The 26,481-nt window shown below is 39.5% G+C and overlaps 1 pseudogene; it reads right to left on the reverse strand.

Moving 5' to 3' along the window:
• Nucleotides 1–24,313: 24,313 nt before the first annotated feature.
• LOC147901470 (germin-like protein subfamily 1 member 6 pseudogene) lies at nt 24,314–24,976 on the reverse strand (annotated as a pseudogene).
• Nucleotides 24,977–26,481: the final 1,505 nt, after the last annotated feature.

Genomic DNA, 26,481 nt, shown 5'->3' on the forward strand with positions numbered 1-26,481 from the left:
TCTCGGGGGGGTCACTATGTATAAACCCTCTATACCACATGCGTTCAAGGCATATTTCTAAAATCCCTTATCTGTATAAATTTTTCATTAATAAAATGTACCCCTTTTCTATATAAATCTGTAAATTTTTTCCAAAACTATTTTAAATAGTCCCTTATGTATATTTATTTCTGTAAATTTTAGAAATAAAAAATATCCTTTTGTTGAACTCACGTGATAGGGTTACATATGATGAGTGACCCCCCCGAGCAAGGTTTCTACACACTCGGATGCAAGTAAAGTCACCCACAAAGCTTCCCATAGAGCTTCTCCTTCCTCCCACAGAGATGCTGAGCTTCAAGCATTCGCGCACGCTCAATTAGATCACCCGAGCTCTGATACTAGTTGAGAGTGCTCTCAACGGAAGCAAGAACTGAAGAGGGAGAGAGAGAAATAGAGAGCCACACAAGTTTTGGTGGGTGCAGAACCACCCTAATCTTCTTTTTCATTCATTTATATATGTGTTTGAGTATTGTACATAAGCAGGGTAAAGGCACAGTGACCTTTAACCCCCACAAATAAAACATTACAACTCCAAAACGTTTAGTTCACAAGGCATTCATTGATAGAACATTGCACAAGGAAATTGAATGCCAAAAAAATAAAGGGAGTGTATGTTATTTCATAGCCCAAAAAGTGCTTGTATATACATATAGCATGAAGCCAAGCCACTTGTGGCTTCAAGTATAAAAAATAAGAGGAGTGTATATACAAGATAGGCACGAGGCCAATGCCTTCAAGTATAAGAAAGAGTAGCTAGTACTACTTCTACGACTAATCTAAGTCATCCATGTCCTTGCTCCCTTCTTCATCGCCTTCTTCATTATCTTCTTCCTCCTCAGTATCCTCGCCTTCTTCCTCGTGAATATCCCTAGGGGCCTATAAACGAGGGACAACATGTATCAATGTATGAAAAATCAAATCTTTATTTACAATATTGACATTATTTAAGTACTTTTAAATAATGGGGGGTGCTCCAGTAGCCCGAATATACTGCTCGTCATCAGTAATCAACCCTTCATCATAGAAGTTCCTCCATGTATGTCCTCTACGATGTCCACAATTGTAGGATATGTCAATAGGAGTAGGGTACCTGCCCATGATATCAAGCTACAAGATGACACAATTTGTAGATGGGTTAGTACAAAGAAACAACCTCCTAATAAACCACATTTAAACACGATATAATTTGAGATCGATCCTTACAAATTGGGCCTCCCATGAGTCAACACCCTCTGCTCCAAAATGCATGTTTCCATATTGCTCCATTTGGATCCGCCATGCCTCCATGTGCTGCAGATTGCGGTCCCTTCGCTGCCTTCATTGCTTTCTTCCACTCATGCTTATGAGCAGTGTGGGGCTATCCCCTTGGTTGTTGACCTCCTTCTCTCTTGGCAATCTCGACTAGTGCCTGCCTCTTAAGAAAATATCTTTTATTGGCAAGTATAACAACAATCTTTGACTTTGCCCATTTCTTTGTGAACTCAACATTGGGGGGATTGGGATACCTAGAGTGTACATCATTGATGGTCTCATCAGCCAACCTTTTTGGAGGCTCTTTGTATGGAATAAAGCAATCTCTATAGTTGTTAGCAACTATAGAGCGCATGAAGGCCATGATGTCCTTTCCCCCATGCATCCATCAAGATGCCTCCTCTTTGAGTGATGTCATAGAAGATCGTACCATCACCCTCTGGCGTGTCTCCATCATTTGAATCCTCCCCGCCCCCACCATTACCCCCCCCAAAGCACTATGCCATGCATCCCCAAGAGCTCTCCTTGCTACTATGCCTACTGCCCTGCCATGATGAGCTAGTACGCTGGGCACTCGTCTTTGGAGAAGGGACTCCAAATGGCACATGAGTACGCTGGCAGCCTTGCGAGGTAGAAGGGCCTCTTGATGGCATGGGAGAAGGGACTCCAGACCGCCATAGGGGAGAAGGGAGTGCTGATGATTGGGGAGAAGGGACTCTTGATGATCGAGGAGAAGGCTAGTGGCTCTGTCACCTACTGGGCTACCTCGACTCCACAGGAGTAATCTCAGCTGGTGTGGGTATGGAGTGGTTTGGAGTCTAACTGCCAACTCTTGGGGGGTGTTTTGAGTATCCTTCATGTATGTGTATAACTCTTGAGGAATGGCAGGGTGCCCCAAAATGTTATATAACTCTCGAAATATGGCATCCCTAAGATTAGATGAGGCTGAAGAGCTTCCTGACCACATAATGAACTGCAAAAAAGAAGAGAAGAAGATTTCCATCATGCATGCCTTCTTTCCATTATGCATGCAATCCCGTGATTTCCATTATGCATGCCCTCTTTCTTTATCCTGCCCTTATGCTGCACTCCAATTTCACTCATGCAATCACTTATTTCCATCATTCATGCAATCCTTTATTTCCTCATGAATGCGTAAGGCATTAAAAATTCAACTTAAACATGCATGCAAGGGAACGGAGAAAGGAAATAGAAGGGAGGATGGGAAAAAATAAGGAGGAGGGAGAATGGAAGAAGGGGAAGGAGAAGGGGAAAGGAGAAGGGGAAGGGGAACTGTCTATCAGAACTGCATGTTTGGAAATATGTCAACGCACATCTATAGATGCGGCAAATAGCGGGTCTATAGGCGCGGCTACCCTATTTTCCTAAAATTTTGACGTGCTTTTAGACACATATATAGCTGCACTTCGATAGATGCTTTTCGACAAAAAGGTGAAAAGGACATGCGCTCGACCCCAAAAAGAACAACAATACCAAAAACATCATTTCCCTACATACAACAAAGGACGAATCCAAAGAGAATAACTTCTAGAGAAGACCAACCACCAAGAGACTTACCTTGGATAGAGGTATGGAAGCTTCTTGTCTTTCTTCAAAGGTTCCTCTCCCTCTTCTTTGGTGGCTTCCTTGTTCACCCTCTTCTCTTATATGCTTGGGGATGAGTGTGTATGCTTGGAGATGAGTGTGGATGCCTAGAGATGAGTGTAGATGCTTGGAGCTGTGTGTGTTAAAAGGAAAGCAAGGGGTGCTAAAAGTATCGAAAGGAAAGTGCAGCACTAAAAGTAGGTTAAAAAATCAGTACTAGTCTGGGCATCTATTAGCGCATCTACACTGTGTTTTTGACATGCCTATAGACACACTCCACAGTACAAACACGCTTACATCAAGGAATCTGGTTGGAGCAAAAAGTCAAATGTATGTGTGATCGATGTCGAGGAAACATGTATCGTGCATGTAGAATTACAATCAATCACATCTCAAAGTATGGAGAATGGGATGCAACCATATCCTGGGTAAGTGTTTAAGCATTGAGGTTGATTCAGATACCTATGGGTGCTCATGTGTTTGACATATGATCCTTTTGTAATTTGATACAGGATGCAATGCCATGCTCGCATATGTTTCCCTATGCTCATCATGAGGAGGCAAAGCATCGGCAATATGAGGTGGGATATTTAGGAGGGACCATTATGGATGCATGGAGTGATAGTGATAGTAGCCCTCCAACATTACCTCATGAGGCCATGGAGGAGAAGGTGATTGATGATATGGTGCAGGATTTATTTGTCCATCAACCCTCAGTTAGGGATGATAGCATGGAGCAGCATGATCTTTTTAATGTAGCATCGACACCACTATTTGAGGGGTGCACATTCTTTGTTCTACGTGCCTCCGTTGAGTTACTAAACTTGCAAACCATCTATGGATGGAGCAATGCAAGTTTGAATGCATTACTCAAGTAAGCTTTAAAGTCTATTTTGCAAACATGGTGGATTATGCTAGTGGGTCGATTACTGGAATACTTTTTATCATGGTCTTCACATGCAGGCTATTATGTAAAATGCTTCCAAGGTAGAATAAATTATTGACCTCAAGAGATATGGCAAGGCAACATGTGACCTCTCTTGGAGGATTGGATTACAAGCATATGCATGTGTTCGTCAATGATTGCATTTTGTTTCGTGGACCACATAAGGAGACAAGAGAGTGTCCTACTTGTGGAGAGACAAGAAATAAAGCAAATCTCAAAACTTTGGATGTGCCTTGTAAGGTTTTGACATTTTCCCATAATCCCTCGCATCCAACATATGTTCAAGTGCAAATCCATTGTAGAGCTCATGTCATGGCATTCCTCCCATCGATCAACTGATGGTACAGGTGAAGAACTCCCGCAGACACTCCTGCGTGGAAGCATATTGAAGACACATGGCCAAGCTTCAAGGAGGAACCTAGGAACTTGAGACTTCGATTGGGTATGGATGGTGTGAACCCATTTGGTCTCAAAAGCACCTCTTACAGTGTATGGCCAGTGATATTGGTGAATTATAATCTTCCACCCTCTATGGCGATTAAGAAAGGACATGTTTTCCTTCTAATTCTAGGGAAACATAAAGTCAAAAATCTTGATGTTTATCTAGAGCCTTTGATTGATGAGCTGGATGTACTTTGGAGAGGTATCGAGGTGCATGACTTGAGCACCTCCCTCGTCATCATGAGACTTCAACAGCAAAGTAGTCTTGATGTGGACGATGCATGACTTCCTAGGCTATGGCGAGTGTTCAAATGGGCATTGAACTTTTAATTAAGAGTAGGCAATCGATGTGACACCCTAAACCCACCTTGCTTATGCAATTACATCTATTGTTTAGGTCTCACTACATCGAGTTACCATGCATGTCTTGTTTGTGGTCCTTCGCTAGTTGCTTCACGGGTAGGCGCATTGAGTAAGGTCATCTATGAGAATTTCTCCCACCTGATCATCCTAGATATGTCACCCCTTGGAATGAAGTCCTACTACCGTCACTCATTGTAGGAGATTGGATGAGAATTTGGGACGTTTCCTTGACTCCTCCACCACTTGGCATGAGTCGGTAAGGGTTTGTAACTATTGTGTGCTATATTGAATGGAAATAAAGATTGGATGCTAACAGCATCTTTTGTTTAGATACTCCATCTTTTATCGGCTACCATATTGGTCCCACCTCAAGATCAATCACCTACTTGATCCCATGCATATCTTCAAGAATGTGGCATCTACCATTTGGGAACATTTAAATGGAACACGAGATTCCACAAGCATAAGGGAGGATCTACGCACCACAGGGAGGATGCGTGAATCTTGGCCACAAGAGAGGCCAAATCAACGTGTCTTTTTACCCCGTGCACCATGGAAGTTATCAAAGCTAGAGATGGTGGCGAAGAAGAGAAAAAAGGGAGAACAATCTTCTATGGAGGATGGATTTCTTCGACAACAAGTGCATGAAGAGCACTTAAGATGGACAGAAGCATTTGTTAAAAATGGTAGACCATTCAATGTCATGAGAGATGACTCGTTTCGTAATGCCTTGAAATCATGTGCTAGACCAAGATTTATTTTGCCAGATTATAATAAAATGCATACCGATCATCTTCATAGAGTCAAACAAACTATGGCGGATTGCTTGAAAAAAAGATATTGGACTTTATTCCTATATATGGGTGCACTCTTGTGTTTGATGGATGGACTAGCAAGTAGGCCAGACCCTTGATAAATGTGATGTGCATTACTCCCAAGGGAACTATGTTTTTGGAGAGTATTGATATGTCTCTAAAAGAAAAAACTTCGGCATATATTGTAAAAATATACGAAAGAGCAATCCGCAAAGTTGGTGGCAGTGAGAATGTTACTGCATTAGTAACAGATAATGCATCGAATTACAAGACTGCAGGTGAGATGGTCATGGCAAAGTATCCCACTCTGACATGGGTGCCATGTGGTGCTCATACTCTCAACTTATTGTTGAAGGATATTGGACAATTACCATTTGTGTAACCTATACTGCAAGATGCTAACGTTGTAGTGAGTTTTATAAAGAGTCATCAATACTTGCATGTAGTATTCAGAGAGCACTCTATCAAGCAACTCAGGCAATTTGTCAAACTAGATTTGCCACTTCTTTTCTAGTTCTTGCTAGATTGTTGGAAGTGCATCAAGCTTTAGTCAAGACTGTTACTGATAGACGATGGGCGAATTGGCTAGAAAAAAAGATGCAATACGCAATACCAGGCTCTAAATGTGTACATCTTGTACAATCATCTCTATTCTAGAAAAATGTTGAAAGAATAAAAGAAGGTGTAGAACCAATTGTAACAGTATTGAGGATGGTTGATGATGATGCCTTTGTTATGGTTAAAGTGTATTAGAAGATGTCAGAAGCAATACAACAAGTTAAAGAATTTGTACTTTTTTCTCCTAGGGAGAAGCAACAAGTGGTATATTTGGTTGATAAGAGATGGAAGAAAATGCACACCCCTTTGCATGGAGCTGTGTTTGCAGTACATCCACAAGTACATCCACAATATCAAATGCATGCTCAATCACAAAATCCTGAAGTCATAAGTAACTTTCAAGAGGTTTGTAAAAAGTTAGTTCCTGGAGATCAAGGAAAACTGGCCTACTAGCAACGAGTGAGATATACAAATCGCGAAGGCTCTTTTGGAGATCCTCGGAATCTTGATGCTATTAAGATGACTATTGCACCTACTTGGTGGAAGGAATATGGTGGAGAGACATTGGAGTTATAGCATGTTGCAACTCGTGTGCTCTCTGTTGCTACATCATTAGGTGCATGTGAGCAAAATTGGAGTGCATACGATTTTATTCATTCTAAGAGACGCAATCGCTTAAAGCCATCAAGAGCTGCAGATTTGGTATTTTTCTTTGGAAATCTACGATTGTTGAAAGGATTTAATGTTGCGGCTAGGGCAACAAGCGAAGCCATTGTAATGAGAATTGCTGGACAATGATTGACTATAGAATTAGTTGCTGAGGGTGCATTTAGTGAAGAGGAAGACGAGCTTGAGCTACTCAGTGACAACAGCGAAGTCGAAGAGATAGATGATATTGTACCTGTGTTGAATGCATTATAGAGTGATAGAAGAATATGATAGGTAATAGAAGCGGTGGATGAAGCTCTAATTATATCGGATATAATGTTGTATGTGAGGGGATGGATGGGAGAATATGTCAAGCAATGGGAGAGCGCATATGCTCGTATCCATCTCGTCTCCTTTTGTATTGAAATCTAGAACCTTGTGGGCTACAAGCGATGTTGTGTTGTAATTATTGAGATTGTGGATGATTTTGGTATACATAATAGTTAGAGGCAACCTTGTGACTTGCAAATACTTTCAAGGCAACATCGAAGGGAACATCAAAAAGTTGGAAAGAATAATCGAATATGCACAATTGAAGTTTATATTTCAAGTCTAAAGGGTTGATCTAGCTATTATGTGCACTAATTCACGTCGATATATTTTAATATTTCTACATTAACTTTACAAGTCCACCTAATCCATGGGAAACCACGTGAATCATCATACCACTTAGTTCACTTAAATCATTTAGTCCACTTAAATCACTTAAATCACTTAGTCTACTTAAATCACTTATACCACTTAATTCACTTAGATCACTTAAATCCATAGAAAATTACTTAAATCAATTATACCACTTAGTTCACTTAGATTACTTTAATCACTTAAATCACCTAGTCCACTTAGATCACTTATACCACTTAAATCACTTAGTCTACTTAAATCACTTATACCACTTAATTCACTTAGATCACTTAAATCACATAGTCCACTTAAATCACGTAAGTCACTTAAATCATCTAGTCTACTTAGATCACTTATACCACTTAAATCACTTAGTCCACTTAACTCACTTATATCACTTGAACCATCATTGTAGAAGAAGAGTATTATAAAGTTATATATGAAGTTTACAATGTACATAATTATGCAGTAGGATCCACATCTACCGTTCCCTGAGTGCTTGGTCCTACACCCTGCAAATCTATATTAGTGAGGTCCTCAAAATCAAAAATATAGGTATCCTCAGCGGCATCCAAATCTCCAAAGTACTATCTGTAGTGTGCAAGCTCAAACTCCAACATCTGTACGCATGCTTGTAGGTCCTCGATCCCTTTGGCTTGTCATGCAATGCAATCTTGTAACTCCTTAGCAGTAACACCTTGTTGATGGAGAGGTATGGCAGATGTGGCCAAGTCAATAAGATCATTGTGTGCCTGAGGAGTTAGCACACGAGGTCTCTGAGACACGAGCTCTCTATTCTCTGTCCTTGCTTGCTTGCGCTCTGCAAGATGCCCCTTTCCTGTTCCTAGCAAGTGATGCTTGTCATTCCAATCCACGCGTCGATGCAAGACGTCATAGACATACACCTGTTGGATGAAATACAAGGGTATTTGCTGGTTATTGGGAATGCTTCCTTCCACCTCTATGAATCGTTGGAGAAGGATGTGGGCTAGGGTTTTATGCCTCCATGCTCATACTTAGCCTAAAAAATCACAACAAGATAAAATTAATTTGTAACCACAAATAATATTAAATATTTAAACAATTAAATAATATTAAACCTATACAAATAATATCTAAATATTTATTGTTGCATCATTTATCATATTTTAAAATTGGACCATCATTTTTATCGCAACATTCAGTTATACAAATAATATTAAAACATTAATTATTGCATCATTTATCATATTTGACAATTGGATCATCATTTTTATCGCATCATTTACTTATACAAACAATATTTAAACATTACTTATCGCATCATTTATCATGTCACTGTAAACATACAAACTGTTCAAACAATGGAGTAAATCCAATCTTGGATGATATATAAAACTAAAAATGTTACAAGTTCCATGATCGGTCACTCATGTTACATCTTGGCATCCAAGAAAGACTCAGTCATTGGCTCCTCTAAGTCCTTGGTTTAGCTGAGCTATATACCACATCTTGGAGCAATGTCAAAAATCCCACAAGAATCTGCAGTACTTGGACGTCTATTCGGTTTGGTTGACTTTCCCTGAACTGCAAATCGTCATAAACACCCGATTAGAGCTTCTATAGGCCTTGTACTTGTCCATGGTGCACAAATGTCCAAGATTTCTAGGATGTGATGAGACATGGTATACACATCCTGTGTAACATCGAAAGGTGGGGGATTGGTGCAAAGGCACACTGGAGCAATGTGACGAAACCTAGCAATGGAGCTTTGACGAATTGCTTGGGGTGAATTGGGGAAGCAAGTCAGGTGAACAAAAGGGTGATCTGTTTCAATGCCATGTATGTAAGGACAATGTGGTTGTCAAGTACCACATCTCCCACCAAATGTTATATTTTGCTTTCCAATATAGGCACTGGAAGAAAACAACTGGCAATTGGCTCCCCCTTAACTCTAACAACGATGATAATATAGGGGTAAGTTTATGTGTTGGTTCTCATTTAGGAGATGTCAAGAATGTGACTGTCATGTCACAGTGGACTCTCAAGGATGTGCGGGAACACCTATTGGTCATGGAGGATGGCATGTTTGAGTCCTTTCACTTTACCTTAAATGGTGAAAAGGTAGGAAAGCATGCAGAGAAGCTCATGCATAGTGCCACTTTTATCCCTTCTGCAATATTGAAGATTGTAAACAATGTGGGGTGGAATAATTATGGATTTTGACATTTTCCAATTAATAGTGGTGCAATTAATTTTGATGTTTTGAATGGTTTTGTTTCATGTCAATGTCAAGTTTTTCCCAAAAAAATTATAATTCTTTTTAATTTTTATATTTAGAACATTTGGGTATATATAGGTTATAAAGTTACTTTAGTTTCAAAGTTTCACTATCATAGCCATAGTTCTCCTAGCTAGCAAACTACCATGGATTTTGATAGGTCTGCCTTCCATGATTTCATCTCTCATACTCCATTAATTGATAGAGAGGAGGAGTTATTTCCAACTTGTGATAAGAGCATAGATGTGAAGCTGAGGAGTGGGAAGCTGGATTGGCCCTGGAAGTGCTCCAGTGACCTTCTAAACCCCATTCTACTTCTCAAATTCCATCCACCTCGGGCACCACCTCTTTTGACCCCGCAACAGTGATATGCTTTCTTGCTCTCCTTCTTGTTGATGGAGAACAATACCTCTTTGTCCATGACATAGAGGTTATGTTTGGTCTCCGGAAGGATGAAGCTCTTAGTGTCCTATGTGGATATGAGGTGGACATGACTATGCAAGAACCTGGGTTTTTGAAAGCAGATGATTCAATAGAAGAGGTTCTTGCTTTAACACTAGCCCAAATCAAAGATGCAGAGACATCAATCTACTCTAACCTACCTGATGTTCCAGAAGAAGCCTCCACATCCCACTCCAGACAGTAGGAGGCCTCTAGATCCATCCTCATTGACAAAGAGGAAGGGATTGAGCATGATGACTCCATAGTGGTAAGAAACTATGAGCTTTGAATTTCTTCTCTCTTGGTATACTTTTGCTTTAATGGAATTCTAATGTAATGTTGGACTGTTGTAGGATGCATTTGAGGTCGACCTATTCTCATCTCAACAATGCCTTATTCGCAATAGCTTTAGCCAAGATCACTCACTGGCACATTACCTTGGCCAAGCAAAAGGGTGCTTTGTGGTTATCCACAAAAAGTTTTCTCCACATGATACTAATGACTTCCTGAAGTGCAAGGCCTTGTCATAAGTGATTGGTCATGCTGACATCAATCGCAATGCTGACAAGGTCATTTTGGTGAACCGCATGGCTGCCCTCAATGCCTTTGGAACCAATTTTCAAGGTATGGCATTGACGGCAGCAGCCATGTCCCTGGCCAGCAACGACAATAGCATTGACTCTCTATCGAGACTAGGTTTAGAGCTAGGAGTGTATTTGGGAATTCAAAGCCCGATGTTCTTAGTGTTTTAGAGAAGAGAGAAAGGCTCTGAAGCCTTATTATATCTCTGATTGACTTAGATCATGATGCTTTAGATGTCAATGTTTGGATGGTAACCAAATGCAATAGATGTTTTGAGATTGCATTGGAAATCTACTTTTGATAAAATACTACTTTCAAAAGTTGCTTTTAGAAAGTTTGCTAATGAAATGTTCTCCTTTTAAATTGATTATTTGCAAAAACTACAACTTCTAGTTTTTTCAAAGTATGATACATTTTTCTTAACTTGCATCTATGGATAATCTTTCTCTTCCCAAAATTGATTGCTAGTATAGTAATCTTATACTTTAGATACGTCGATGTGCATTATGCTTATTTTCATTTGAATTGTCATTTGTAGCAAGCAAGCAAGTTCAATCAAATGAAGACAATGATGAAGTTAATTCATACAATCAAGTTAACAAAAAACAACCCTTGCATCATAATTTCCTAGCCATTGCCAAAGCTATTGTTCCATCGCAAGAGAACTTCATAGGGGGGGGGGAACTCTTTACCTTCTTTGTCTATAGGCCAACTATCGGATTGTGCACCTTATAGATTCATCTTTGAAGGGAAATTGCTTTGCAAATATGGTACATATAAAGTTGCCAACCCAAAGTACTTTCCTGAAAGGGGATTTTACAAACAAGTTTTGTGCACATACCATTACATTGCTAATACCATCCACTTACATTCATCTACTTTCCTGAAAGGGGATTTTACAAACAAGTTTTGTGCACATACCATTACATTGCTAATACCATCCACTTACATTCATCAATTTGTAAATTTCTTACAAATTGCGGAGTTTTATAGAGTGGAGGGTGCAACAGTTGTGGCAAAAGGATCAACAAAAGGTGGCACCTCTAAGTATGCCTTGCTTGTGGATGCTACTGCTTGCATCATTAGGGGGGAGCCTTTTGAAGGCAATCTTCATTTGTTGCCTGACCACTTTCTTGCCACATATGTTCATTGGGCTATTGAGATGATCAACTTTATGAGAGTGCTCTCAACGGAAGCAAGAACAAAAGAGGGAGAGAGAGAAATAGAGAGCCACACAAGTTTTGGTGGGTGCAGAACACCCTAATCTTCCTTTTCATTCATTTATATATGTGTTTGAGTATTGTACATAACTGGGGTAAAAGCACAGTGACCTTTAACCCCCACAACCTCCCACTTAAAGGACAATGTGCCTTTAAGGGAGAACAACCAGTGAGCATACTAACCAATGCCCATCAATACACGACAATACTCAAACCGCTGACTAGGTAGACTCTTCGTCAGCATATCTGCAGGGTTATCATCTGTATGAACCTTGACAAGCTCTATGCACTTGTCCTCAAGTACCTCCCTGATGAAATGGTACCTGACCTCAATGTGTTTGGTCTTTGCATGAAAGACTGGATTCCATGCTAGCTGAATATCACTGATGGAATCACTATGCAATGTCGGTACACCTGTATGAATCCCCAAATCTCCCACTAGCCGATCAAGCCATATAGCCTCCTTGCAACCCTCTGTGGCTACAACATACTCAGCCTCTGTGGTAGACAAAGCAACGCACTTCTGTGTGCAAGACATCCACGACACTGCACCACCTGCAAAGGTGAACACATAACCAGAAGTGGATCTCCTACTCTCCACATGCCCTACATAGTCTGAATCTATGTAGCCAAGTACACGCATGTCCCCTCTACCAAAGCAGATGCACATCTCCTTGGTACCCTTCATGTACCTCATGATGCACTTAACTGCCTCCCAATGCCTCTTTCTTGGATTAGCCATATACCGGCTAACAACTCCCACTGCAAATGCAATGTCTGGTCTAGTAGCTATCATAGCATACATAAGACTCCCAACTGCTGATGCATAAGGAACCTTGGCCATCATGGCCCTTTCCTCATCTGATTTGGGACTATCTGTATGACTTAGTTTCACATATGGAGGCAATGGAGTACTCACTGCCTTCCCCCCCTCAATATTGAAATGCTGCAATACTTTTGTAACATACTCTTTTTGTGAAAGCCAAAGGAGTTTCCTACTCCAATCACGCATGATGCGCATACCAAGAATATGACCTGCAAGTCCCAAATCCTTCATATCAAAAGCCTCATGCAACTTGGCCTTTAATGCATCTAGCTCATAAGTATTCTTGCTAGCCAATAGCATATCATCCACATATAGTGCCAAGATTATCAGGCTATTATCCTTAGTCCTTTTAGTGTAGAGGCAGTGATCAATTTCACTCCTCCTAAAACCCTGGGACCGAATGAAAGCATCAAACTTCTGATACCATTCTCTAGGCGCTTGCTTAAGACCATAGAGACTCTTCTTCAGCTTGCAAACTAAATTTTCTTTGCCTTTTTCTTCAAAGCCTTTCAGTTGCACCATGTAAATTTCCTCATGCAAATCCTCATGCAAGAAAGCTGTCTTGACATCCATCTGCATAAGCTCCATATCCTCTACTGCCACTAGTCCAAGCATGCATCTAAGTGTGGTCATCTTCACAATCAGAGAGAATATCTCATCAAAGTCCACACCCTTCTCTTGCTTGAACCCTTTAGCAACCAAACGGGCCTTGTACTAGGCACATCATCACCTGTGACCTTCATTTTGTAGACCCATTTACATGGCAATGCTTTCTTTCCATGTGGCAAAGAAACCAAGTCCCAAGTCTTATTCTTCATAAGTGAACTCATCTCTGATTGCATAGCATACTCCCACTTGCATTGATCCTCGCACATCATAGCCTCTCTGTAGCAAGAATGCTCCCCACAATCAGTAAGCATCACATAGTCTACCCCTGGAACAAACCTATCAGGCGGTCTAGACACTCTAGATGATCTTCTCAAGGGCATTTCAGCTTGCTGTCCCACCTGCATATCAGCCACATTTGGCTCATCATTTCCACCAATAGATGATCCATCATCTACCCTTGATTGTCTACCTGTGGGAGTACTTGGTAGTACCATTTCTTGCACATTTGGTGCATGGACAGCTTGCTGTCTATCAACATATGCAGGTGGATTCACATCCTAGAAAGTGATTCTCCTCATTTCCACATCCCTCATGGGTGCCTTATGGATCTTCTTCTCATTGAAAACTACATCATGGCTGCGTATGATCTTCTTTGCTTCCGGATCCCAGAGATGATAGCCCATCTCTCCACTTTCACCATAACCCAGAAAGATGCATTTCCTAGCCTTAGGATCTAGCTTCTTTCGAAGCTCTTTTGGCACATGTGCATATGCCACACACCCAAATATATGCAAATGAGAGTAAGAGGGCTTCTTGCCACTCCATGCCTCTTCAGAAATACCACCATCCAAACTCTTACTAGGTGATCTATTGATCACATGCACTGCAGTCTTCATTGCCTCAGCCCAAAAACCACCTGAAAGACTTGCATTGGAAAGCATGCATTGCAACCTTTTTTGAATGGTACAGTTCATCTTTTCTGCAACTCGATTTTGCTCTGGAGTACGAAGGGATGTCAGCTCCCTCTTAATCCCACGTGTATCATAGAAATGGTGAAAGTCATGAGAGAGATACTCTCCACCATTGTCAATCCGTAGGCATTTAAGCGTTCTACCTAACTGATTCTCAACCAAGGCCAGCCATTTTTGAAATACCTGGAACACATCACTCTTCCGAGCTATAGCATAAGCCCACACTTTCCTAGTTGCATCATCAATGAATGTCACATAGTATTCAGCGCCGCCGTGTAGGAATGGGACCACATACGTCTGAATGCACCAAATCAAGCTTTTCAAACTCTTTCTTTCCCCTTCTTTTATGGGCTGATTTAGTCTGCTTCCCGTAGAGACAGTGCTCGCAAAATTCAAAATCAGAGAAACTCAAATGCGGTACATAACCCAAATGGCATAAGAGTTTCATTCCATTCTGGCTCATGTGCCCCAACCCGCAATGCCACAAAGAAGTGCTTGGCTACTCGGTTATTGCAAAAACATGATCAAATACCCCTGATACATGTAAGGGATACAAAGTCCCACACTTGGCACCCCTGGCCAAAAGCATAGAGCCCTTCTGAATTTTCCAACTCTGAAAGCCAAAAGTGGTGTGAAAACTAGCATCAGCTAGCTGACCCACTGAAATAAGACTCTTGGTCAACTTAGGCACATGTCTCACATGTTTCAAAATAGATGTAGACCCATTTGCAAAAGAAAACTTTATGTCACCTACTCCCACTATATCATGTGCATAGTCATTTCCAAGATGCACACAACCTGTCTTTCCACTGTCACAAGTGGAGAACCATTCCCTATGGGGAGTAACATGGAATGATGCACCAGAATCCAAAATCCAATCCTGGGAATATGCATCATCTGAAGTGGTAAGCAACTCTGTAGATAAACTAGACATGAAGAGAACGTCATTGTCACTATCATGTGTGACTACATTGATCTCCTCGATCTTCACTTTTCCTTTGTCCTCCCTTGGACTCTCTTCCTTTTGATTTGCACCCCCATTTGCATTCTTTTTCTTATCCTTTTGCTCTCTTTTCAGCTTGTAGCAATCCTTTTCCATATGGCCCTTCTTGCCACAGTGGTAACACTCAATGTTCTGTGCCCTAGATTTGCTACAAGACTTCCCTCTTTCTTGGGACTTCCCCCTGAACTGTGATCTACCCCTTTTCACATTTAAGGCTGCATCCTGCTTGTTGCCATCCATAGACTTCCGTCTAATCTCCTCGGCCAACAAGCTACCCACAACATCATCAAATTTCAGTACTCCACCAAGTGCAGAGTTACTAACAGCTGTACGAAAGGTATCCCATGAGGATGGCAATGAACATAAAAGAAATATTTCCTTAGTCTCCGCATCAAAAATTCATCTTCTGAGCCTGAAGCTGGCTGAAAATAATATTGAATTCATTCAAGTGAGAAGCAATGGAGACCCCTTCCTTCATATGTAGCTCAAACAATCTCTTCATGAGGTAAACTTTATTAGAGGCAGTTTCCTTTTCATAAGTGGCACACAATTTCTTCCACAAATCTTCCGTAGTCTACTCATTTACTACTGTCAAATAAACTGACTCTGCAAGATGAAGTCTAATAGTAGATTTTGCTAAAGCATCCAACTCATTCCAATCATCCTCAAACATATTTGCAGGCTTAGCTTTAATCCTTGCCAAGGGTTTAATCTGCTTCTTTTGAATAAGCACATCCCTTATTTGTTCTTTCCACACAAAGAATTTTGTCCCATCAAACTTTTTAATGCTAAAAAACTCCTTTTCAGACATGGAAGAGGATGCCATGATGTAAATGAAGCAAAAATCCCAAATGCTAGTGCCTACAAGAGAGAATCACACCAAATACCAGGTGCACCCAAATGTGTATGCCACAATAGAGTGAAATATCACCAAAACTCATGTCTCAAAGCATCTAACTCATGTGCATATACTATGCATCCATATGAGCAAATTTGGCCCAAAAGAAAATGCCAACTGCAATGGCAATCCAAAATGCCAATAAGTGCCAAATGACTCAAGCATAAACACCGTCCACTGGCATATGCATTAATAATATCTCATCCAAGAGAGCATAGCACTATCAGTGCATCACCTGCAATGTGTCAAAGCTGTCCCTCAGCATAAAATAGCATCCATGTGCAAAGCATCCATAAAAATAGCATCCCACAAGGCAATTTGGGCCTATCAGCACATCCAATAAGGACTGCAATGCATCCAAATGGCCTATAAATCATCCACTGGAACCCAATGCACACCATGAATGAGCGCACACTGCCCAAACTACTGCAACCAGAGTGATCTGCATAAGGTATGCTCAAGAAATCATAGTCCCACGGTGATGAGAACTTGAGATGCCTCAAAACATGGGCGCCATTGTATAATCGGACTCAGCAAGAAAATCTGCAAATATCTCTCTTCTGTTGGAACTCCAAAATCCCAACCGATGATTGAGAAATGGGAGTCAACACCTATCCACTGCCATGTGGCATAAATCTAAGGTTCAAAACCTTAGAATGAAAAATGCATAACAGAGAGATGAAATCGAATACACAGAGGTCTATAACTCTGAAAATCCTCCACCGAATCGCGTAACAACTGACAAGTAGGGGTTTTGGGACAGATGGTTTTGGAAATCATGGTCTCAATCACTGGGTCCAACACATGGACTGAAAAACGTTTTTGGAAATAGAGCTATTTGTAAAATCCACCGGAGTGTGAATGATGAGCAACATAGAAGTTTCAGGACCTCCTGAGTCCATCAAAACTAACAGATCTGCAAATGGTTTCTCCAAACTTGAGTTCCAACACCCGGGCAGAAAAACGTAGAAACTAACACAGTGAGTAAGAAATCCAAAGCAATGATCCCAGATTCAAGAATGAAGTGTTTCCAAGCTCCTGAAGTGAAGTGGACACCAAAAGCAAGCAATAGTTGCCTCTACAAGTCAATACGGAGTCTCTGTCATCGAACAGAATAGGGAAAAGCTCAAAAAACGAACCTTTTTTTTAAAACACTTAACAGGCTCTCAAAACCACTTCACAAAACCAAAGTGGCTTTTCCAAAGGTTCCTCCAAGGTCTCTACACACTCGGATGCAAGTAAAGTCACCCACAAAGCTTCCCACAAGCTTCTCCTTCCTCCCACAGAGCTGCTCAGCTTCAAGCATTCACACATGCTCAGCTAGATCACCCAGGCTCTGATACCAGTTGAGAGTGCTCTCAATGGAAGCAAGAACGGAATAGGGAGAGAGAGAAACAGAGAACCACACAAGTTTTGGTGGGTGTAGAACACCCTAATCTTCTTTTTCATTCATTTATATATGTCTTTGAGTATTGTACATAACCGGGGTAAAGGCACAGTGACCTTTAACCCCCACACTTTAGACTTGTAGATCAACTTTAGAAAACTACAAGTCTCTCATGTTATGGGAACAATTGCAATTGTTATTATCAAAGTAGCAAGTGATGAACGCATGGCTGACCAAACCATAGTGGCGGATGGTCCAAGAGATGAAGATAGAGCTACAGTAAGTTATTAGTGTCTTTATTTGGTGCTTGTTTTATTTTTCAACACTTGGAAAGTAAAGTTATTTGATACTTTTCTTTTCCATCTTGTAGTTGTCCTTTGTGATTGAAATAAAAACCACATTTACTCAACATTTGCAAGAATTTAATAAAGAATGTGTGGTTATGTATGTGTTGCTAAATGTTTCCTTCCTCAAGGAAAAGGGAACCATTTCTATCTTTGATTTCACCATCTTGGTGGATGTGCTTGATGGTACAATCAAAGAAGGCCTCAAGAATGCATAGGGAGGCTTGGTTACATTTGCCTGAATCAAAATATTTGGGAAATAATATAGGCTTTCTCTTAAGCAACCCATCAAACACAAATGCTCTAATTTATGTCTAGGATTTCTATCCTACCCTAACATATCATCAACTACTCTCAATAGTCTTTAAATGGTTTGGCTCTAGTATTGATACAAGTAGTACAACATGGCATATGTTAGCAAGAATTTCTAGAGATGCAACATTAACAATAGAAAATATTGATGATGTGCTTAAGTACTCTTCCACATCTTGTGCAATTGTAGTGAACATCCTCCGATGTATCCATGAAGCTTTGGGAGCAACATTTGCTTTGATGGAATTAAATTGTCAAAGAAAATTACAATAGGAAAATGCAAACGCAGTGAATCAAAGGCCTTACTATTGGATGAAACAAAATCACCTTGCACAATAACTCCATTGATTCACTTGCAAGGAAAAAGGAACTACAACATATGGAATGAAGAAGACAATTTAGAATTGCAAGAACTACTTTATAAAAACCCAACATTGTGTGCAAAAGACATTGCAACTATATTTCGACAATAAAATGCAAGGAACTCACACTATGCAAGCTATTGTAAACAAAATTTACAAGATCAAAAAATGCTTAGTACTTGCTGAAAACCATGGTATGGATAAAGTTGTGCAAAAAGAAAATATGGATAATTAAGAAATTCCTTTGCAACACAAAAGAAAGACAAATAAATCTCGCTCATACAAAAATATAATAAGAGAATCGAAGATACTTCAAGCTATCCATGCATATGTTGTGGAACATTGACATTTCATGCAAAAATTTTGAAATTAAAAGAAAAGACTAGAGTCTTCCTCCAAGCCTAATGGAATAAATATTGCCCTCTCTAATTCATTGACTAATTTCTTATGTTCTCCATGCTATAAAGAAGTGAAAATTCAAAAAATCTCAATTATTTCTACAAAGAATATGCAAATGGCAAATATTCAATATTACACTAAGAAATGGAATGATATTGAAGCACGTTTGATTTCCATTAGAATTCCATTTGCTCAAATTCGAGAGTTAACTTATGAAGGCCAATTTGGACTCCATGGGAGCAGATGTAGATAGAGCGCAATGGGTACTTCCAAGATTTATGGATGAGAATGACACTATTGCTATTGCGATAAAAAGAAAGCTTTCATACAAGCATAGCTATATGAGTGGAATCATTCGTCCTACATTTACAATGCTTGCATTGAAGGAATTGTTGGAAACTCCATTGTACAAAGAAAACAATGTTTCCATAAATACTCTTTGGGAAGATGATGTAAGAAACATTCAATCAAAATACATTTTAGAAGGCAACAATGACATTGATAAGGACAAAAATCTTGCAATTACATTCAAACAAATACCCTAGTACATGGAATATACACAAGTCAACAAGTTGTTGATTTCAAAAATCAAACAATTGCAATCGCTTCCTCAAAGGGATTCTCCCCACTTAACATTTTTAAAGATAAATTTTGTGAAGAATTAGGCTTCCCAAAGCTTTTCTTTGGAAATCCTAGAAAATACAACATTCCACAATGAACTTCGTATTAAACAATTGCACGTTGGGAACTAACAAATGTAGATAAACGTTTTACAAATTGCATTGAAAACCTTTTTTTCAAGACAATGAAGATCCTAGTAGTGAAAAAAATTCTCTCCTCTTCTTGGGTCTGCATGTGAAAAGCTCAAACACAAGGTAGGACACTCCAAGTTAAAGATGCTCTTTTGGACACAAACATTGAAAAGTTACTCCAATCAAACATAGGATATTGAGAATTTACACACCTTCATACATCAGCCAACTACAAATACCACCTCAAGAAAAACATGTTCGCTATGTTGAGATAATTAGGCCCCCCAACATTCTTTATAACACTATCATCCGCCAAGAAACTATGGGAACCACTACTAAAGTGTCTAAAAAAATTCAATCCAAATGTCTCAATGGATCAATGTCCAAATCCTAACATTGAGATAAGAAACCTTATTCGTTCAAATCCACTCACTATGGCTCAATATTATGTGCATCGATTTCAAGCACTTAAATCATTAATAAAACAAGATTCAACCATTCTAGGAAAAATCAAGGACTTCTTCTTTGTCACAAAGTTTCAAAATACAGGTAGTCAACATGACCATAGTCTACTATGGATTAACGGAGCACCTACTTTTGGAATACAAACAAATAATGACATAGAAGCCTTTGTCGACAAATACATTTCTATGAACATATCAATCTTCCCTTTGTCCCAAAGAGAAATCCAAACACATAAACATCGAAAAACTTGCTACAAAAAAAATAAGAAATACAGATTTGGATTTCCACGATTTCCAATGGCAAATACTAAAATTCTATTACCCCTAGAACTTGATTCAATTGACATAGCCATAAAGCAAAACCTAAAGGCCATTAAGTCCAAGCTAATGGAAGATACAATGCTTTCCATGGACTATGGATCATTCTTGTCAAGTATTTCTTTGTTCGAAGAACAATATTTTCTCTCACTTCGAGCATCTATCTCACAACCAACTTTGTTTCTTAGAAGAGAACCCAAAGACATCCACATGAACAACTTCAATCCAACTTTTTCCAAGTTATGGGGTGCAAATATACAGACATGCAATTCATATTAAATCCACATGAAGCAGTAGCTTATTGCACATCTTACATGACAAAGATAGATAAGGAGACCACAGAGGTAGTAAGAGCAGCTATGTCACAGAGCATATCAACAAATGCACAACCAAACGACTGTATTCGGTGTGTAGAAAATGCTATATTGAATACTCAACACATGATTAGCTCCCAACAAGTAGTTGACCTGTCCTTGTCGTTGCCCCTGTCAACATCTTCAAGACAATTTCAATATATTGACACTAACCCTCTAGAAAAACATACATTGTTATTGAAGCAGAGAGACATTCTCCAAAAACTAGACCCAAATAGCACAAACATTTACTTTGATGACATTATAGTCAAATATTTAAAACAGCCCCTAAGCCTTATAGGCATTTGCTTGGCAAGCTTTGCAAGTGACTATACAATTTTGTCTTCCAATATAACCAAACGTTAAAAAAGTAAAATCATTCGATTCAATAACTATAATGAGAGAAACGATCCAGAGGCATACTATTGAGAACTTTGCACCTTGTTTCTTCCTTATTGCCAATTTGAGCCATCGCTTAGTGGAGAAAATGATACATGGCATGACAAATATAATGAACACAAAAATATTATAGACCAAAACAAGGAAAAGTTTAACAAACTTATTCCTAAAATTTCCTCAAACTTATCCACAATTATTAGCAGTTCAACAGTTTCTACGAATGAATCCACTCATGAAGCCCGTCATAACTATGACCTTGCAATGGACATCAATACATATACAAATTCAAGAGAACCACATAATCAATGCTTACTAACTTGCAAGTTACTATGCAACAAAATACACTACAAGACCATAAGAGAACTTAACAACAACGTGTTGTTTTAGAGGACACCAAAAACTCCATCTCTTCTTGACAGGAAATGCTAGAAGAGGGAAAACTCATGTCTTGATGGCAATTGTCCAAGCACTTCTAAGATATTATTCTCACAAAGAGACTCACAACGTTGAATTGCCAAAGGTTTTGCTACTAGCTTATACAAGAAAAGCAACCTTTAATATTGGAGGGACAACAATACACTCAGCTCTACACTTACCACTAATGGCTTCTCATTATACAAGCTTGTCTCAGTAGAGAAACTTCAAGAACTTTCCCAACTATATTGTGACTTGCAACTAGTGGTCTTTGATGAGGTCTCTCTAATTGGCCATAGCACCCTCATTGTAGCAGACATGTGTTTAAGAGAAATAAAACACAACCATCTAGAGCCATTTGGAGGGGTTGACATACTCTTATGTGGAGATCTATGCCAAGCAAGCCCAACAAAAGATTCGTGGATATTCCTTCAAAATAACTCAAATAAACAGACACTTACATCTTACTAGGAAGAAAATGTCTTCATGTATGAGCTAACCACACCCATGAGACAAAATAACCCGAAATACATTGGCATACTTAACAAAATAAGAATAGGTGAACATACCGAAGACGACATAAATTACATAAACAACACATATTATCACACCCCTATACAAAAACAGTCCCTCATTTGTTTTACACCAATTCATCAAAGGACATCCACAATAAAGAAGTATTCGAACTACTTGTAGGTGAACCACATATTCTTCCAGCACATGACAAAAAACATAAAACTTGTAGCATTAAAGTTGCATCACCACAAGACCCAAAGAACACAGTAGGATTACACAAAATACTAGAACTAAAGAAAGATATGATAATAGAAATTCCTTCAGGAAACTTAGATATTGCAAATGGATTAGTCAATGGAACGGACGGCATATATAAGGACTCCAACATTCAAATAATTCCACAAGTGGTTTAGATTTCCTTCAACAATGACAATATAGGAAAACACACACGACTCAAACATAAACATCTTTACAATAACAATATTCCATTCAATTGGACACCCATCTTTCCAATAACAAGATAATTCCAAGTGGGAAAGAACTACCTAAACACAATTTCTCAAACTCAATTTCCGATACAACTAGCAGAAGCAAGAACTATACATCGCTCACAAGGATTGTCCATGGATAGCATTTGATCCTACATTTATTAAATCCCATGCTCTAGCATACATAGCATTCTCACGTATACGCAATCCAAAAAACCTTTTCATCGTTAATCCGTTGGAGCTAAAGCATATTAAGGTGGACACCAATGTTCTCAAAGAACTCCAAAGACTACAAACAGAAAGAAGATGGCTAACAAAATAAATAGACTTCTCAACAATAGAATTGTAACACAACACACTTCAATCACTCAACGTACGAGCCCTAACTTCCCACATTGATGGCATTCTCTTAGACAAGAGCTTATTAAGCTCCACCATACTTTGCCTTCAAGAATTGCATATCAAGCAATCATACACACTTCACTTGCTAGGATTCGTATGCCTACAAACCACAAATGGTGCAAGTATTGCAACTTGCTATTGTCAAGGTCTTCACTTGCTCACAAAAAATTATATTAATAAAGTTGGTTGTGAATGCTTGCTCACAACATTCCAAAATAAAGAAATGGACTCAATAGCAATAATTAATGTGTACAATTCCCCATCAGCAAAACACTTCACACTTATCTCTTGTCTAGAAAGTGTTATACAAACAATTGGGTCACCCACAAAAACAACAATCATTGGAGACTTTAACATTAACTATACCAACTCCAACAACAAAGCATTAAAACTATCGACATTCATGGCACAAAATAACATGCAACAATTGATCAAGGACCCAACATCTATACACGGCTCTACAATTGACCACATTTGGACAAATGTTCCACAAGCACATGAAATGTTCGGAACCAATTTCATTTATTGGTCGGACCATTCGTTGATTTATACTAACATTCCACTACCTTAAAGGCAGGCCACTTGAATGTAATTCATCTTGTTATTTCTTACTAAACAATCAACTGTGTCTAAAGACCCATAAAACCCACAAGTTAGATACATGCATCCTTGTTTAATTCAAGCCCTCCCCCCTTTATCCCACTCCCCCCTCCCCACAAACTAATTAATTAATTGCCCCCAAATTCAATTAAACTAATAATTCATGACTAAATAATGCTCTCCGCACAAGAAAGACATGCTACCTTCTCTATCTACTTTAGGTGTTAACACTCTCGAAGGTGTGATACGGTGTATCTTCCTCCGTGTGTACTGCTTCTTGTAGAACGAAAGACAGAGATTTTTAAACGAAAGCTAACGGAATTATCAAGAAGATCAACCTGCTAATAAAGTAAAAGAAACCTTGTATATTATTTTTTCGTAAAATGCAATAGAGCATATCATTTCAGCTAATAATTACTACTCTCATCACTGCACAATGTACCTGTAGATTTGGGAGCGCGCGCATGGAAAGAGGAAGGCTCAGGCTGGGAATGGGGGGAGGATGAGAAGCTGCTTAGACATATTTCTTTAGCTTCAGATTATGGCAAACCAGTGGTCCATCTGTAGCCTCGCATATTTTGTGCTAATTCCTTATCTGGCGACTACGGGAAACTTAATCCATTCCGTAATTGATTCAAATTCAGCCCATTCCGCCGATGGTCTTTTTAAAAAAATTTACTTCCTCTTCAGATAGCCGGAATGCTTTTTCAAGAATCTCATCTGGGATTGATGGATTGGAGGCGAACAGCGCAGATGCAACGAGAGTACCCGGGTTTTGGCTGTTAAAGGCTGCAAATGTGACAGCTCTTTCCTTCCCGATATTGAATATGTAATGCACAAGCCCCCTCGGAAATACCCAGAGATCTCCAGCTTGAAGATTTTCGGTATAGAGTGTGTTATTAGTATCTACGAACCCCACAGAGACTGCACCTTCAGAAACGAATAGGAGTTCGGTAGCGCGAGGATGAACATGAGGAGGGACTACGCCTCCCTTGGCCAAATCCGCACGAACAAGAGCAAGACCCTGTGCATTAAGCGCCCCAAATGTGGACGCTGTCGCGGCAGAGATGCCCAAGCCTAAAGGATTGTCGGTGTTTCCAGCTTTCTTCAGGAGACTGCTCTTAAAATCGACAGAAACAACATGGGCGGGATTCTTACAAGTGAGTCCGTTGACGAAGATGATGGGCTTGTTAATGATATCGGCTACGCAAAAGTCTAGCAAAGGTTGAGGGTCGGAGGCAAGAGCAGCTACAAAGAAAGCAGCGTGGAAGACAGCTACGAGGATCAATACAGGTCCAGCCATTGCTGCGATCTGATGAAGAAGTTGCTCACTCATTCATTGATCAAGCCACTGTTGTGACAATGAAGCACACCTAAAGGTTGGTGAATTAGTAGAAAGTGAAGCACACCTACTTCATGGTTATGATTCTCCTTCCTCTAATTGCCTTTGGTTGTGGGTTTCAATCCCATCGACTTGCCTTTGGTTTTGAGTTTCAATCTCATCAAGAACTTTGGATGTGAGGTGTTTTTTTAAGCCTTCCTCCACCTCATCATCATGCAATAGCTACATAGGTAGCAAGTGCACATCCTTCATCTCACACATTCATCACATACTCCATGTTAGCATGTGCCATGTCATTGCCACCTCACTTATAATCCACTTCATTACATCCTCCACTCGTGAATTCCTAGTTAAGCCTTGAGCGGAATATGTTAACAATCTCTTTGCTACTAAAGTCAAGGGACTATCACATCTGGTGAGTGGACACAGCTGCCTTGCATTCAAAACTACAACTAAAGGTAGGAATGATTGTGGAGACTTGTTCAAGAAATTTGGACATTAAGGACGATGGACTCGTGAATGGGGCTGAAGGAATTTTCTTGCACTATAGTGACAACAAAATGCATCCAGTACTTCGGATACAGCAAAACCAAACAACAAGCAAGACTAAGGCTTACAAACCTTTACGACAACAACATATCAAAAAGATTGACCCCATTGACTCAGATTCAACATGAATTTCAAGTAAGAAAAGACAGCCTAAACACAAACACAAGAATACACTTTTCGATTCAACCTGCTTCAGCACGAACAATACATTGTTCACAAGGACTTTCAATGAACTCACTTGCATTTGACCCAATAGACATAAAGTCACACTAACTAGTTTACACAGCTCTATCAAGGGTCAGAGGTCCGAAAAATCTTTTTCTACTACAGAATATAGAGAAAAAACATATCAAGGTTGACACAGGAGTGCTGAATGAGATACATTGCCTAAGAAATGAGTCACAGTGGAAACCTGAACAAATCGACTTCTCCAACATACTCCACCAACAACATGTCATTCAATCACTTAACACGAGATCGATACATGCCCACAAAAATATATTCAAAGTTGCATGAGCATCATGTCCACAACATTACTCTCTCTGTAAGAAACACATGTACAACATACAAATGTGCATGCCATACAAGGGTTTGAACACATTGCGAAGGAAGACAGAGTAGGCATTACAACATACTATAAACAAAACCTGAACGTTAAAAAACAACAATACTACATTCAAGGAGGGGCTCAATGCCTACTGAGAATCTTCCAAACAAACTCAATACAAGAACTAGCTATAGTAAACGTTTACAAAAATCCCAAAACACGAGCTGCAATACTGGCTCCAGTTAATGCTATCATTTATTCTTTCTCAATGCAATGCTTACATCATTGGAGACTTCAACATCAACTTAAACAAAAACAATAATGATTTCTCATAACTAAACAAATTCATGACTGAAAACCACATGCATCA

This window comes from Dipteris shenzhenensis, chromosome 5 (assembly GCF_047967505.1).
Source record: "Dipteris shenzhenensis isolate YYH24624 ecotype China chromosome 5, Dip_SZ_1.0, whole genome shotgun sequence".
NCBI lineage: Eukaryota > Viridiplantae > Streptophyta > Polypodiopsida > Gleicheniales > Dipteridaceae > Dipteris > Dipteris shenzhenensis.